We start from the raw sequence: 16597 nt of genomic DNA, 5'->3' as shown, positions 1-16597 counted from the left end.
GCATTGTGGGGCGGGAGGTTTTCCGGCCGTCAGCTCGGGCTTTCTTATAGGCTGAGGTCTGGCCGAGAGAAACTACAACTCCCAGCAGGCTCCGGACTCTCGTCTCCAGTTTGCGGGGCAGCATGGGACTCGTAGGCGTAGGCCCTCATGATTGCGGCAGCCTGGGCTGGCGTTCCTCGCCCCGTTACTGCCACCTCGCTCCAAAGCAGCACGTCGCAGAAGTGCCCGAATAAGAATCGATAGATTAACAGGTTTGTCACTTAGAGATTCTCAGTTAGTATTCTGGGTCGGAGCTTAGGACGCTGTGGTTTTAACATGTACTCCTGTGCCCTTCTGAAACAATATGCCACGGGAAATGTGGGAAGCAGTGGACTAGGCGAATTTCTTTTATTCAAAAACATGTGGAGTTTCCCCCCTTTCTGATGTTAATAGAAATGCATACTTATTTTAGAAAACTGAAAAATAATGGAAAAATGTGCTGGTTCTCTGTGTATTTCCTTCCAAATATTAAATATTGTTAATAATAATAATAATAATAATAATAATAATAATAATAATAATAATAATAAACTAATACTGAATAATTGGTATATTCCAGGCATGATGCTAAGTACTTCACACACACTACCTCACAATCTAAAAAGCAGATATTATTGCTATTTTACAGAGGCGGAAATGGAAATACAGAGAGTTTGCTACCTGATCATGTAGCTAGAGGTAGAAGATGAGGATTTGAATTCAGGTTTCCTGAATCCAAATCTTGGTGATGTTTAATCTAAGGTGTGCTACATCCTGAGAGCTAGCTGGCATCTTTCGCCAGGTAAGCCATTTTTTCTGATTTTTTTTTTTTTTGTAGTGACAGTTCACCATTGGAACTGCTACCACTGTCCTCTCTTACTTTCAGAGTTTTGGTCATAATTGACTTAACTCCTGCCCACAACCCCAGCAGTTCTGCTATTGTTATTTCCTCACCTTACATAAGCAGTGGAGGGGATGTAAATAATAAATTCTTCAATATCCTTTGCTGCTGGGAAGAGGCATAGTAGACAGAGATCTGGGATGATTTCCACTTTTCCTGTTCAAGAGAATTTAACCCTCCAAATGAATATCCGGGTGTTAGTTTATACTCATCCTTTAACTCAAGATCAATCTTCCTCGAAGTTTAAGTTAATAACCAACATTCTCTCTTAATACTTAACCATCCTGGAGATTACTTAATGATTATCCTCCTAATTTGCCACACTCTTATCACTCACCTTTAGCCCCACGAGAGGTCCAGTTCAGGCTGCCTGGGCCCCCCCCATTCATTCTCCTCCTGGCTCCCTGATCACTTTGACCAGCCTCTTCTCCATTTTGGCACAGCAGACCATACTCTCTTTCCTCAGGGAAGACTTTTCTGACCCTCTGACCTAAACTGGCCTTGTCTCACTGACACAGACTCTCAGAGCCTCTTTCTTGTAGCGGTACTGTAATTGAAAGTGAATAATTTATAGGCTAATTGGCCACCTGTTTCCCCTGCTACAGTTTAAGCTTTAGAGCTGGGGCCACAGCTTGCTGTCCATTACTGTGTCCCCAACCCAAAGCACAATACCTAGTGCAAAGTGGATTGTGTTTGTCTGTTTCCTATAGTCATGGAATAAGATCAGAGAGAGAGAGAGAGAGAATGTGTCTGTGTGTGGAGGGGGTGAGGGGAGGGTGTCATTTGTAGCCACTACTTTTGAAAGAGACAGGAGGAGATGATGGATTAATCCATTATGACCAAATGCGTAAGTGATCCCCGAAATTGGCAGCAAATGGTGTTTAACTCTTTGGTAATCTTATGGGAACCTTGTGTCCTGGTTGCTAGAACTCTGAGATATGAAAAGAGGCTGCACCCTATACCTGTGACCTTGCCTCTGGAATTGATATCAATGGGATGTGATGGGGCGAGGGTCATGAGGAGTGAGGGTGATCAAGACCAGAGGAGGCTTATTATTCATCCAAATTTGCAATAGGAGGCTTCCAGTATTTCCCAAATGCACTCCTCCCCAAAGTCAAGGAAAGTGTAATATACAATAATTGTCACCAGGGAGCGCCATTGACGTATTAATAATAATCTTTAGCAATTGCTACACAGCATATTTTAATTTTGGCCCAGGTAGTAATCTCATTTTCAGATATCCTTTAGGAAAAAAATAATAGTTGGCTCTCAGTGAATTCGCATGAGCCCAGTGAGTTGTGTATATTAGGTGCTGGAATATTTTATGTCAAAGACTGTATGAGAGGATGGAACCTCCACAAGGCCAAACTAAATCTCAAGAAAGAAAGGGCAGAAGCTGGAAGAAGTGAGATCCAGAGTTTACCAAGGGAGATCTGAAAAGGCAGCCAAGTGTGTGGGCTCTTTGCATCAGATGGTACTGGATTGGAATCCTACCTCCATCAGTTTGGGGTGGTGTGACTTTGGGAAAGTTGCATCACCTCTCAGCCTCAGGATCTTGAAAAGGATTAAGCTCCATTTTAGCAGTCCATTTAGCATAATTTCGAGTCTTCAGTAAATGTTAATAACATGTTACAGTTGCAAATTTACATTTGGGTTGGGAAGTTATTTGGTTAACCTCTGTCTCCCTCACTAAGTTTTAAATCTCATGAAGCAAGGGATTGTCTGTTTTATTCATCATTGTGTCCTCAGCACCTAGAACAGGGCCTGGTACAAACAGGCTCTCAGTAAATATGTAATAGAGGGATGGATGAAAAAAATAGTGAATGAATAAATGGGAAATTTGTTCTTCTAACTATAGGATCAGGCCGTTTAAGATTTTTGATACTGCCTTCCACCAAATGGCAGAATATAGTCAATATGTTGACTCTGTATACAGACGGTCAGGTATAACATAGTGAGCGGTCCATAATGTATGACCAAACCGGACTAGGAGCCTGGGACTGGGAGCAGACCCCAAGGTTAGAAGTTAATCTCTGGGTTGCATCATCCGCCATGATAACCAACATGATTTGAGACAGTGGCCGATCTGTCATTCTAGGTCCCAGAGTGAGGGGACGTGGAGTAGGGGCCCTAGGTGGCCCCTAATGGAACAGCAGGAGTGAGAAATAAACCTTGGTTGTTTTAAGGCACTGAGATTCTGGAGTTGTTTGTTACTGCAGCATAATCTAGCCCATGATAACTAATATAACCCTCACCACATTCCTCCACCAAACCCATCATTTATGTAATGACTGCATCTCAGGTGCAAGCAAACCCTCACTCATTGTGCCAGTGTTTTCGTGGGACTCAGGGTGGCCTGTCACCTGTCTACAGCTGAAACGGAGTATGGGCCCAAGAGGCCCGTGGACGCACCAGATAGCCCAGCTCCTGCTGCCCCTCAGCCAGTTGCAAGTAGAGGGTTTATTTCCACAGGGATCCTAGGGCTACTGAGGAGTGCCCGTCTTTCTGGGGGGACATGCAGTGGCCTATGAGCAAGGACGAGGCTGCCTGTCTGCCCGTGCTTAGCAAGCTGGGCTCAGCTCCTGGCCCTGGTTGCTCCCAGCCCCTCCAGTGCTTCATTGGTGGGCTGTGCTCTGAGCATTTGCTGCTGCCATGTGCCGTCTGAGTGGACTACCTTCTGTGACCACACTCCAAAGTGGGGACTTCCTCCATCCCTTAATGGTGCTAAGGGGATGTACGGGGCCCAGTGGCTCAGCTTCGAATGAAACTCAGATCTCCTGCCTCCATTTCAGTGCCTTTTTCTTCTGTTCCCTCCCGAGGCGGGCTCTGGTTGGCAGGCCCCATGGAGTAGACTGTGGGCATTGTTAGTGCTCTTCACCGGATAGTCCCAGCTCTCTGCCTTCTGGGTCCAAGTCAGGATTATACTTGTGGGCCCCATGGCGGGGCCATGTGACTGGTTACACCCAATGAGCCAATGAGCATAGAAGTGATGTCACTTCTGGACTAGGCTATCCCAGACCTCTCTTTCCTTCTGACACGGTGACAGTGGGCAGTGATGGTAGATCTCCTTTCAGGTTCTGGATGACCTGGAGCAGAGCCCCCAGCCGACCCTTGATGCACATGTAGTGTGAACAGGAAGTAAATCTTTGGTGTTTGAAAGGCATTCAGATTTAGGATTTTTGGTTATCACAGCATTGCCTAGCCTAACCTGACTGACAGTGCACACCTACCATCTAATTTGCTGCCTGGCATCTCAATGCTCTTCCTCTTTTGGGGGTATCCTCCACCCTCTGAGACTTGTTGGGGGGCCGAGCCTTCCTACAGAAGGTGAAAATGCAGATACCTGCTTTCCCAGCCCCTCTTGCAGCTCAGGGCCAGGCACATGGCCAGGTCCAGAGGAGACAGTGGTACAGCTGCCTCACCATGGGCCCTGTGTTTGTAGCAGCTGCAGTGGTGACATTGCCGGGCTGGTTCCATCACAGGAGTCTGGGCTGTGATTCTGGCTGTGTGACCTCCTTTTTCTTGCCAACTCTCTAAGCCTGGCTCTCCAGCCTTCCTGTCTGATCTGTGAGCTACTCATTTTACTTTTGATAAAGTCACTCTCAGTTTAAATCACTCAGAGTTTATTTATTTTGCTTGCGACTAGGAGCCTTGGATGGATACAGCCAACCAGAGGGCAGTGTGGGGCTGCACGGGAGTCAGGAGCTGGAGGGAGGGGACTGGCGAGATGGACCTGACTTCTCTCCCCTGCACGAGCCGCTGCTCTGGGAGCAACCTTTGTCTATCTTAGTCCAGAGCAAGCCAGAGGGTGCTGGCCAGGGGCTCTGGTTCAGACTCCGTCAAACTTTTGACATGAACCTCACTTTGCCTATCTGTAAAATGGGGCAGATGATAAGACCTCACTTATCAGGTGGCTGTGAGGAATGCGTTTGAAAGAAAATGTATTGGAGAGAGTTTGGGGAGCCATAGAACAAAGCCCCAGTGCAAGTTTGCCACGTTATTCTTACGCGTGAACTTGCCTGAATGTATCTGGCTGGGGAGTCTTGGTTGGTGTGTCAGATTCAATGGAAGCCGTCCTTCCCGCCGCCGCCATTCTATCGCTTCCCTCCTGGGAGGTCACAGACCAGTCCTCACGGTTCAGACCCATCTGAGGTTCTGCTTAAGAGGGCAGAGATCTCCGGCTTGAGGTAATGAAGAGGTTCCTGATGGGCTCGGTAAAGGCCGTGAAGCACACAGGCAGGAAAGGAAATTAGGCTTATTCGGTCCTCTCCATTTCGGAGTTCAGAGAGGAAGAGCCACCAACCCACAGCCACACGGCAACCCTGTGGCTGAACTTGGGGGTTGCAGTGCAGATCTTCTCACCCTGACAGTGAGCCTGAGTCTGGAGCTGTGCCTGTGCTGTCATTCACATATGCAGAAAGGATTTGGGAGGATGACAACACCCCCGGGAATTAACCACCCCCACTTCACAGTGACCCGTGATCAGCCGAGTCTTACCCCCCGAGAGAAGGCTCCCCGGAGCACCCCTTCTCCTTTTCTTTCTCAGCCTTCTAAAAGACTTTAGTAAGAAAGGCTGGGAAATTGCTGAATCGATCTTTTTAAATTAGCACAGGATCTGAATCAAAGAAATTTGGAGGAAGAGAACTTTCTCATCCAGGCGGCTGCCAACCCCCCCACCCCAGCTGAAGGCTCCGTTGTTCTCTCCTGCTCTGCCCCAGATTCATGGGCCGCGCTCCGAATCGTTGGCAATTTTCTCTGCACTGTCCTGACAACCTCCGGCCATGAAATTAAAAAGCTAGTTACCGAATCTTGCTCCTAACTGCTTTGTCCTTGCCAGCGATTCGACAGAGAAATCTGGAAGAGGGAGGCTCTGCTATGCCTGCAGTGGGCTGAGATGCCACCAGAATGACAATGGACTTTGCGGTGGGAGGAGGAGAGAATGTGCAGTTTGCCAGGAATGAATGAATGAATGAAAGCCGAGAGGAGGGGAGAGAGAGAGTGTGTGTGAGCAAACTTTGGGCTTCAAATTTAAAAATTCCAGTGTCTCAGGAGAAGGTCTGGTGCCTGTACTCCAAGACCTGCTACCAAATGCTGAGCAGGGCATCTTTCCCCCGCCAGCGCCCTCTGGTCCTCCGCCAGGGCGCAGAGCTCAGCGCTGGAGAGCTGGAAAGTCGGAATTTCGGGAGGAAGTGGCTCCAAGCTGGGGCAAGGCCTAGGAGGCCAGCCCACCTAGCCAATGTGCTGTCTGGCCAAGGCCTCCCCCCTCCCCGCCCCCACCCCCTCGAGTATCTCCCCTGAATTCACACACTAGTACTCAGGCCACAGAGCCACTGGACGTCACTGCTTCCCCACCCCCTGCAAAGGAATTCTAAGAAATCCTTCAAAACTGGAGGAATTTTAATTACCCTTAATCAAGAAAAAAGCCTTCTTGAAGACCACTGTGATGGTTGACTCACTGTGACATGAGTGTCCCTGAATCGTAGGAGGGTGGGGCTCAGCCTTGTGGCTCTGAGTCCCCGCCTTTGGCCTCAGGACCCACACAGACCAAGGGCCTGGCAGATGCTTGTTGGGTGAAGGAGTAGGACCGGCTTCTTTCAGCAAGTTCTTTCTTCTGCCTCGTCCCTCCCGGGTGTGGACTGGCAGACTGACGTGGAGATGTGCAGGGAAGCAGGAGAGAGAGGGGATGAACACAGGGCCAGGCTGAGTGAGGTCCATGACTTCAGAGCCAAGAGACCCTGAACCAGCTGCTTAACGTCCCCACGTGTGTCTCCTTATCTCTGACATGGGAATCACCATGGTGACCACTCAGGGAGGCTGTGAATTAAACAAAGGCCTGCACGTCTGCTTGCTGTATAGTCAGTGCCCAATAAAAATAAAAACCTAACCAGGCCTCCCCTGGACCCTGAGCCCCTTCCGGCCTCGGGAGACTCTTCTCAAGAGCTTCCGCCTCACTGTGCATGGATCTTGGGACGAGCCTCGTCACTGGACAGGCCTGGCATCGAAAGGACCCTAGGAAGCCGGGCTGGTCCTCGCTGTTTAACTGAGCACGTGCTTTCCCTCAGTCACTCACTCATTCATCGGTACAAATACTTAAAGAGTGACTAAAAGGTGGCCTGCTCTCAGTTCTGGAAGCTGACAAGCCAGCAGGAAACAAACAAGCAAAGTCATGATCACAGTCACTGTGGGTCCAGATCAGTGCGCGGTCAGGGAAGGCCTCTCTTGGGGGCAGCGTCTGAGCGGAGACCTATGTAACAGGAAGGAGCTGGCCACGCTCAAGCCCGAGGGAAGAGCGGGCTGGGCGGGCAGCAGCAGTTCAAGGGCTTGGGGGTGGAGACAGGACTGGCTAGGGGGCCAGTGGTTTATAGAGCAGCAGCACATGGGTAGCAGACGGGTCCTGGGAGGCCATGGAAGAGGTCGTTTTAAAGGAAGGCTGCCCAGAAGACTGGGGCTGGGCCCAGAGTCCAGAACACGTGCTGGGGTGGGGTACTTTCACCAGTGTCTCCCCAGAGGCCTGCTCTGGCCCCCTCTTGGCTCTGCACCTGCTGTGACTCTTTGTTAAAGAGAGAGGTTACCTTTCAGAATAGAAGTATCCCCCTGCTGTTATGTGTGGCCCACTTGCTCAGGGATGCACGTCTCCCCCACCTCAGTGTCGCACCTGGGTGGAGGGGGGAGGTGGATATACTGTCCTGTGCTACCAGGCTCTCTTGCTGGTGGCCCTGTGTGGTGCACACGCTGGTGCTGGCTACCGGGGGTGCGGGCCGTCCTGCTGGGGTCAGAGACGCCCATCCCAAGCTGGGTTCTGATTGAGGCAGCAGTCAAGTAAGCTCCACGATGGGCCCATCCTCCAGGCCCCCAGCCTGGGATCGCCCCCGTGACCAAGCCTCCCCTCTCCCCCGTCTCAGCCTTGCAAACAGAGGACCTGAGGCCACCCTGGAGGTCAGATCTGGGATCCCAGCACAGTGTTGGCATGCCCAGCCAGTTCACAGAGTGCTGTGTACCTGGGGTCAGGCAGCCGAGGGCCCTCTGGTCATATGGAGCCTGAGGCTGTTCCTGCCCAAAGGAGCTAAGAAGCTAAGAGGCATTTAATCCAGCGCCATTCATTCATTCATTCACTCATTCAGTGTCTGTCAAGTGTTGACCATGTTCCATATGTTGTATTAGTGCCAGGTTTTGTACTATATGTGCGGGAGCTGTGCAGTGAACAAGATAGAAGTGATTCTGCTCCTCATGGACATCCGTATTTTTAAGGCGCGAACACACACACAAAACAAATAAACCTACAAATATGTCATTGTCATCACAATAAGTGAGAGAAAACATAAGAGCAAGACATACAGCATATGTTACAGATACGGTTTGGTCAAACCTGATCTAATGGTCCAAGTGTGAAGGCTCAGGTAAGGTCCCAGTCACATATAAACACCCAGCATGCCTGCCAGTGTCAGCTGTGAGGTTCGTTGCTAATAACGCTGCCAAAATGGATGAATATGAAAACCATGTCATAGAGGACGTCTAAAATCTGGCCAGTGTTGAGACTGGCTGAGGAACCTTAATGCTAATGACAGTGGTTAAATCTGATCCTCATTGACTGTAAACTCAGAGATGGGAACAGGTGACACATCTGTGGAGCATCTCCTGTGTCAGGCTCTGTGCTGGGCACAGGGGGTCCCCGGGATGGTAACTGTCAGCTGGAAGTCTGGTGCTCCTGCCCGCCTGCCGCCTGCCGCCTGCCGCCTGCCGCCTGCCGCCTGCTTGGAGCATTTCACGGCATCTGCCCACGCCGTGCCACGTGAGGCGTGGCCGGGCTGCAAGTTCCCGAGTGTCTGTTTTGTTTTGCTTCAAGATTTGACCTTGTCGTCAGATTTCTGTCGAGATTAACCTAACAGAGACCCGAGTGTAGTTCATTCTACAGCGTGTTAGGTTTCCACAGTCGATGAAGTCAATTATACCGACATCTTGGTGAAGCAGGCATAGAAAGGGAGGTTTGCATAGGAGAAAAATCCCTTTAGATTAGGCAACATAGAATTCATGCTCGAGAAAAGAGTACCATTTCTGTCTCCACTCTGACTTTGTACCCATTTCAGTTTGAAGTTGTGTCCCATTCCAGAGCAAAACCCTCCTCCTCCTCTTCCTCCTCCTCCTCATCTCCCCATCCCCTCCTCCTCCTCCCCTCCTCCCCCTCATCTCCTCTCCCTCCTCCCCTTATCTCCTCTTCCCCCTCATCTCCCCCTCCCCTCCTCCTCCTCCCCCTCGTCTCCTCCTCCTCTCCCTCCCTCCTCCCCCTCATCTCCTCCTCCTCTCCCTCCCTCCTCCCCCTCATCTCCTCCTCCTCCCCCATCTCCCCCTCATCTTTCTATCTTTCCTCCCACCTCCTCTTCCCAACCCCTTTCCCCTTTCTTCATTCTCCTCCTTTTAAAACCAATCCACATTTATTTCGCTTTGATTTGGCGTGTAGTAGCAATTAGGAGATTTAATGTTAGAAGAAAATCAGATAACCTGTAGCTGTTGACCTAATTTACGGGAGTTCCTCTGTGTTTCTCTTTAAAATGGGAACGGTTCAATACCACATGTGTTTGTTTGAACATACATTTGTTTATGCCAGTCTTCTGGGTTCTGTAAGGAATAAAAAAAGGAATGAATTGGACAGTGTCCTCTCTCTTAATAACTTCCTATCTCAGCGGGAACCTCCTATCTGATGGGGACTTTCTATCTCAGGACACTGGAGATAGACCACACAGTCTGTACATAATGGAAAGCCAGACTGAGAGGCACAGAAACAAAATGCTAGCAGAGGTCGGGGTCAGTGTGGGCTGGAGGAAGAGTTAGTAGACAACGTGGGGCTTAAACTGGATCCTGAAGTTTGAAAACATCCAGGACCAGAGGGCTAGGCACTCCTAATTCTGATGGAAAGGACAGGGATGTTCATAGAACCAAGTCGTCTGTCCGCAGATTCCCTGTTCCTGCGTGGCAGGGACCTGCCTTCTTGTTTTCCTGCCCGTCTCTCCTGTGGTTTCTGCCCCCAAGTCATTTTGGTATCAGACCTTTTCTCTTCCCTTTCTTCTCACTGACAGTGACCAGCCCTGTCAGCTGTGCCCGTTGTCCAGGAGAGGTGGCCCTTGGCTCTCCCAGGAGGACCAGATGTCCTAGTGCAATGGGAGCAGTGAGCATGGCAGGACGGACGTGGGCTCGGAGGTCACAGTGACTTGAGTCTGGATCCTGCTCTGACTGTGGGCTTGGGCAAGTCAGTCAGCAACTTGAGCCCCCAAATCCTCTCCTCTAAGCTGGGGGTGATAATCCCTACTTCACAGGGCTGTTTTCAGAATAAAATAAGGTGCATGGGTTAAAGGTCTGGTGCAGGTGGAGACTCCCCCAAAATACTAGTTCACCTTTTTCCTGGTTCATTTTCGTGAAGGGCAATGGATGGTAAAGAGGACCAGCCAGAGAGCTAGAGCGAAAGCCTTCACACCGTGGAGTCTGATCACACCGGGCTTGGGTCCTGGGTCCAGGAGAGGTGTCACTTGGAGCTGCACTTTCCTCACCTGTAGAACCCAGGGCCGTGCTCATGGGAAACTAGACAATGCACGTGAGGAGTCGTACCCAGTGGCTGGCGTGTCGCGAAAGTGATTATGGCGACCATGGCTGAACCAAGGCCACAGAAATGGTACCCTCTGTGGCATCAGGCAGAGCCTTTGTGGCAACCTTAGAAAGATGATGAAACGAGTTGGAAATCACGAGTCAGCTGCATCAGCTCTTTGCGCAGCGTTGTTCACCATCTCTAATAACGGTGTCTGCAGGCCGGAAACGTGTTTGGAAATAGGACCCGGGAGCCTCAACGTGACTGACTTGCTTGAGTTGCCCTTTGAAGCTCACGCACACATCCTGCCCTCCTCCGAATTCACACAACGCCAAGAGCTCATCACATCTCGAGAACAGAGTAACCAAACCCGAGGCAGCTGGCATTCCGGGGCGCTTTGTTCCCTAACCTTAAAAACAAACCTGGCGCACTGACAACGACCCGGCACCCTGCTCCAGGCGGGGCACAGCCCGGGGACCGGAGCGCCCTTCTTGTCTGCTGGGTAAAGTGACAGCAGCAGGACGCAGAGTTCAGCGTGCTGATTACCTTTCTGTTTTGGGGTTGCCCAGCGGGGCTGAAGGGGCTGCTTCATCCTAGATGCCTGGAGAGGGTGGTTGGGTGGAACTGAAAAAGGAAGGCGTTTCAGCTGATGCAGAGCCAGCCCTACTGCAGTTTTAATCAGCGCTCTCAGCGCCCGGGCCTTCCCAGCGACTCGGCTGGAGGGCCTCGTTCAGCTACTTTCAGACTTCTCGGGTCCGTGGGGGTTGGGCTGGCATGAGAACAGAGGGGCTCAACTGGAGTAAGCCCCCAGGAATAGAACTGCTTGCAGGAAAACCAGAGTAATAAAGATCTGGACATATTTCCATGCTTCTAGACCAGCTTAAAATGCATCGTGTTACCAGAGCCTGCCCTTGGGATGAGAAAGTGGGCTATGAAACTGATACGGGCAGGGAGGTGCTCACCCCTGCTCCCTGAATGATATTTAACAACAATAATTATTGTCCTGACAACAGCAAAGCCCTTCACACTGGTTGTGTCCTTCCTTCGTGCCAGGTGGTTTTCTCAGCACTTTACGTACGTTAATGCATTTAATCCTCACCACAACTCTACGAGGAAGGGTGCTAGCATCCCCATTTTACAGAGGGGAAATGGAGGCTTAAAGGGCAAGTGCAAGGACCAAGAGGTAATGTTCTTAGACCAGTGTGGTCCCAGCCATCAAGGAGCCTACAGTCCAGTGATGGGGTCATGAGGTTTGAGGAGTGTGGGTAAATAAATCGATCATCAGCTTCAGGCAGACCATGATGCATGACGTCAACACAGATAGGAGATGCAGACGATTAGAAAGGAGAGGTTGTCTGGGCCTGAAAAGGTTGGTAGTGTTCCAACAGTAGATCCCAGTGGAAGGGGAAGGCAATAGGGACTCCTGGTGGAGGGCACTGCTCAAGAAAGGCCCAAAGCAAGTCTGGATAAAAGGAAAGGATCCTACTGTGGCTGGACTGGGGATTCCAAGAAGGCAGGGCTAGACAAGGGAGGTAGAGCTGGGCTGGGAAGCCTTGAATGCCGAGTGGAAGGGACGAGGTCGTTTTAGGTCAGCTGTAGGTTCCGAGCAGTGGAGGCGTGGGACAGGGCTCTTCCTCTTGGTTTAGGGAAAGAAGAACAAAAGCGGCCTCTGGAGTCAGGTGGTCTGGCTTTACCCTTAATTTTCCCCACGAATTTGCTCTGTATCCTTGAGGAAGCTACCCAACTTCTCCAAACAAGGAGAATACTTAACATGCATTTCAGAGGTTTTTGGAGAACATTAAACAGGACAACATACATAAAGTGTAAGGTACGTGGTGGGGGTTCCATGATGGTAGTCAACATTATTTATTAATAATATGAACTCTCTTGTTTATTTTTTATTTTTTGGTACCTACTTCAAAAAGCCTTACCTCCCTAGGACCTGTCCTTCTGAAACTTGGAGTATAAAAATTCACCTTTTTCTGTATGAACTCCTGCTCAACCCTCAAGACCCATTTCAAAGGTGTCCTACCCTGTAAAACCTTTGCCAGTTTCCCCAGTGCAAATCAGATCACTCTCTTTGCTATACCTCCATCCTGGTCCTCATCATCTCGTGTGGTAATTGTGTCTGTTTATGGTCGACCTTTTCAGCCAGATTGGGAGTTTCTGGTGCAGAGACCCCCCCTCATTTGGCAGTGCTGCAGGTGTAATCTGCATACTCCTGGAGATCCCCCAGACTCTTTCAGGGGGTTCTTAAGGTCAAAACTTTTTTTCATAATAACTCTGAGACATTATTTGCACTTTTCATCCCGTTGAAGTTTGTACCAGTGGTGAGCAAAACTGCTGGCATCTTAGTGCAAATCAAGGAAGTGGAACCAAAATGTATAAGGAATCATTGTCTTTCAGCGTCACACACTTTCATTAAAACACATACCAGTTTCACTTAAGTACGTCCTAAATGAAGCAGTAAAATGATTAAGGTTATGAAATCTCTGCCCTTGAATACCTGCCTTTTTAACGATCTGTAAAAAAAAAAAAGAAGCTACATATAAAGCATTTCTGCTGCATACCAAATCACGGTAGTTGAAGGTTAAGGTCAGGAAAACACGTGCGTGATTGAATTGTCTGCTGGATTGGTCACTTTTTTCTTGGCATGCCATTTTTCCTTGAAAGGACAACTGACACACCATGGTTTTCAGATTTGGATATTTGGCAGATGTTTCTCAAAGTGAGCCTGTCACCTTAAGGAAAGCAAATGGCATTTGTCTCCAGTGGTAAAACTCCAGCTGTGAAGGGAAAATCAGAAGTTTGGAAAACTTGATCTGCCTCTCTGAGCTTGGTATCTTCTCATGAAACAGTCTCTGATGAGAACTGTGGTGATGCTTCTGAATTGGAATTTTTGACACTATGTAATGAAATGTGTCAGTATTTGGAAGGTCTATCTGAGTCAGTGAAGCAATCATTTTCAAATGAACAATGTTATAAAATTATGCCTGAGTGAAAGATCCATTCGAAGTGCAAGACAGACCAGTGGGTTTAATGTGACAGAGTAGAAAAGTTCATCAGTGTAGTTTTGGACCTCCCACTGCAGCAGCCCCTAACGCTTGTCAAGTTTTGGTGTAGTACCAAAGAATATCCATCATCATCTGAAAAGGGGATCAAAATACTTCTCCCTTTTCCAGTCACATACCTGTGTGAGGTCAGATTTTCTTTATACATTTTAACCAGAACAAGATATTCCATCAAACTGAATGCAGAGGTATTACAGAGTCCAAGCTCATACTGCTCACTTCATGACAGGCCAATACACCAAGGGGCGAATTGTTGGGACAAGGAATAGTGGCTTTATTCAGAAAGCCAGCAGACCGAGAAGATGGTGGACTGGTGTCCCAAAGAACCATCTTGCCTGAGTTAGAATTCATGCTTCTTTTATACTGAAAGGGGAGGTAATGAAGTCAGGTATTTCTTGGTTCCAGTCAGCCTCTGGAGGGCGAGTTAGTTTCTTCCTTCCTGCAGTCATTCATGGGTAGGCCCGGTCAGGACGTTTCCTGTAAGCTAAACAAAAGGATTTTAGCTTAATGCTCCTTGCCTGGGTGGCAGGGTTCCCAGAGATGGGCCATTCCGTATAACTTAAGGTTATGGGCAACATCCCTTTAGTGATTAACTTGTAGCAAAAGTAATAGAATGCAAGGGTAAAAGTAAAAGAAATGGATCCAGTATGGAGTCAGATTTGTTCTTGCCTATTTCAGAAGTAGATCTGAGAATCCAGCTGTCTTTGATTAAGCTGGACATTAAAGAGATTTACGGATATATAAAACAATGACATTCTTCTCAGGAAATATCTTCATTCTATAAAATGGTTTATTTTCATAAAGTATGTTACATGTAACTATGTCATGGTTTGTTGTGTTTTAATCAGTTTTTTTTCAGGGGTACAGTAAAGTGATTCAGTTATATATATATATATTTCAGATTATTTTCCATTATAAGCTATCACAAGATACTGAATATAGTTCCCTGTTGCTTATCTATTTTATGTATAGTGGTTTTATCTGTTAACCTTATATATACTCCTAATTTATCTCCGTCCTTTCCCCATTGGTAACCATGTTACTGTTATTTTTAAAGAAATGAATGAATGAATATTTGTGTAATTCTTCAATTTTAGTTTCTTATATGATAAATATAAGCAAAAGTGCTTTTTTTGTGGTCTTCAATCATTTTTAAGTGTGTAAAGACCAAAGATTTTGAGAGCCGCTAGCTCATGGCCTGGCACATAGTAGGTACTCATGAACTAGGCGTGGAGTCCAGGCTCTTGGGGGTGATGCCCTGTCCCTGTGTCGCTCTGTTTTTCTGTGCTTTGAAGGACAGTGTCTGGACTGCCTGGTCCTCTCTCCTGTGACTCTAAGCCTAGAAGTGACCTGGGAGCTCCCTCAAACCAAGTTCTGCTGCCTGGTTTACGCTAAGTAGGATTATCCGTGAGTCCTCACATCCACGTCCCAAATCATCCCTGCGGACGACAGGTTCTAATTCCATTTGTTTTCTGCCAGGGTCGCTGGGTTTAGGGCAGACTGGGAAGGCTGCAGAGTTGCTGAGACAGGCATTTGCAATCAAATGTAAGAAATGGTAGGGGTCAGGCCTGAGGCAGATGTAGGCTGTTTTTAAAGACAGGCCACTTACGAAGAGCAAAGGTGGACCACTCCCCGAGAGAGCCTTCCTCTGCCTGGCGCAGGAGTGCTGCCTTCAGCAGGACAGGGGATGTTGATTCCACTCTCCCTGCTCAAAGGCAGGAGGAGGTGGGGAGCTGTGACCCTTCCCCGACACCCCGCAATCCAATCTCCCCTCTCCTTGTCTCTCCTTTTCTGGGCTGATCCCCGTGGGCCTGAAAGACAGCATCTTCCCCAGCGGCCTGGGCGGCTGCCTGTCATTCGAGTCAAGGCCATGATACACTTGAGAAAACATTAATGGAGCCTGGAAACAAAGCTAATTAGCTAATGTGCTGCAACATATAAATAAAGAAACCCAACCACCTCTGAAGCTTTCAGGGCTTGTGGAGGTTGAGGTGACCCTGGGCTGCAGCGCACCCAGGCTCCCTTTGCTTGGGTCTGACTAGGGAGGGACCGTCGAGGAGACAGTCCGGTTGCAGCACTGGGTGGGGCGAGTGCTTCTGTCCAGCATCTTAGGTGGACTTTCTCAGGCCACAGACTCTGAGGCAGATGGTGTTTGGAGGGACAAGAACCACACCTGGGGGGGGAGCCAGGGGAGTGGAGCGAGCAGAAGCTGGCCTGGGATGCAGCAGAGGCCTCAGCCCGTCCCCCGGGGAGCTGGGGCGACCCCCGGAATTGACCTGAGTTGAATCCAGGGGCTTCCGTTCTGTTCCCCCACAACGGTCAGTTCCTGGTTGCCGGTTCTCTTCAGTCTGGTGGGATCCCCGAAGAGCTCAGGGAGGGCCATCAGCATACAACACCCCTGGAAGCCAGACGAGCCAGTGCCTGAGCCCCCCTGGGCCCCCTGGGCGCTGCATCAGGCACAGCCCGGAGCAACTGGAGGCCGTTTGAGGACACAGGGAACTGAGGGATGCGAGTCAAAGCATGTGGGGAGCTGGAAGCAGCATTTCATTTGAAAAACAAAATAAGTATTGCTTCAAAGAAAAAGTAGAAGATATGCAATGCATATTTGTTCAATGGCTGGATGAAAGAATGAATAAAGAAGTGAGATTGTGTGTGGGAATCCAATTTCTGCAAAGGATGGAATTGCTCTCGGGCAGGTATTTAACCTTCCTGTACTTCAGATTTCTCATCCGTAAAATGGGAATTGTAACGGCATCGTGTCATTGATGGTTTTGTGAGGACAGAGTAACAATATGTGTAAATGCTTAGAGTAGGGTCTGGTGCGGTAAGAGGAATGGAAATGTTAGCTGTGGTGGTGCTGTTGCCAGGCGTGTGGGTTTTGCCATGATGCCAAGTGCTCACACACCACGGCAGGTCCCGGGTACAGCCCTGGAGTTCAGGGTCTCCAGCGAGTCACAGGCTGACATCTGCAGGAAATGGTGGAGGCACACGGTTGGGGTTTGGTGCAGGTTTTGGCTGGGACAGAGTTTCTCG

At 49.1% G+C, this 16597-nt stretch overlaps 2 long non-coding RNA genes across 2 annotated transcripts in view; both read left to right on the top strand.

Moving 5' to 3' along the window:
- LOC116285050 (uncharacterized) overlaps positions 1-16597 on the top strand; it is a 311898-nt gene that overhangs the window by 224245 nt on the left and 71056 nt on the right. The window lies entirely within an intron of this gene.
- Positions 48-5690, top strand: LOC140688413 (uncharacterized). The gene is made up of 3 exons (XR_012063091.1): positions 48-251; positions 668-820; positions 5527-5690. It is a non-coding gene; the product is annotated as an uncharacterized lncRNA (long non-coding RNA).

Source organism: Vicugna pacos, chromosome 22, assembly GCF_048564905.1.
Source record: "Vicugna pacos chromosome 22, VicPac4, whole genome shotgun sequence".
In the NCBI taxonomy this organism is placed as follows: domain Eukaryota; kingdom Metazoa; phylum Chordata; class Mammalia; order Artiodactyla; family Camelidae; genus Vicugna; species Vicugna pacos.
The sequence above is the reverse complement of the archived record's forward strand: the minus strand, read 5'-3'. Positions and strand labels throughout refer to the sequence as shown.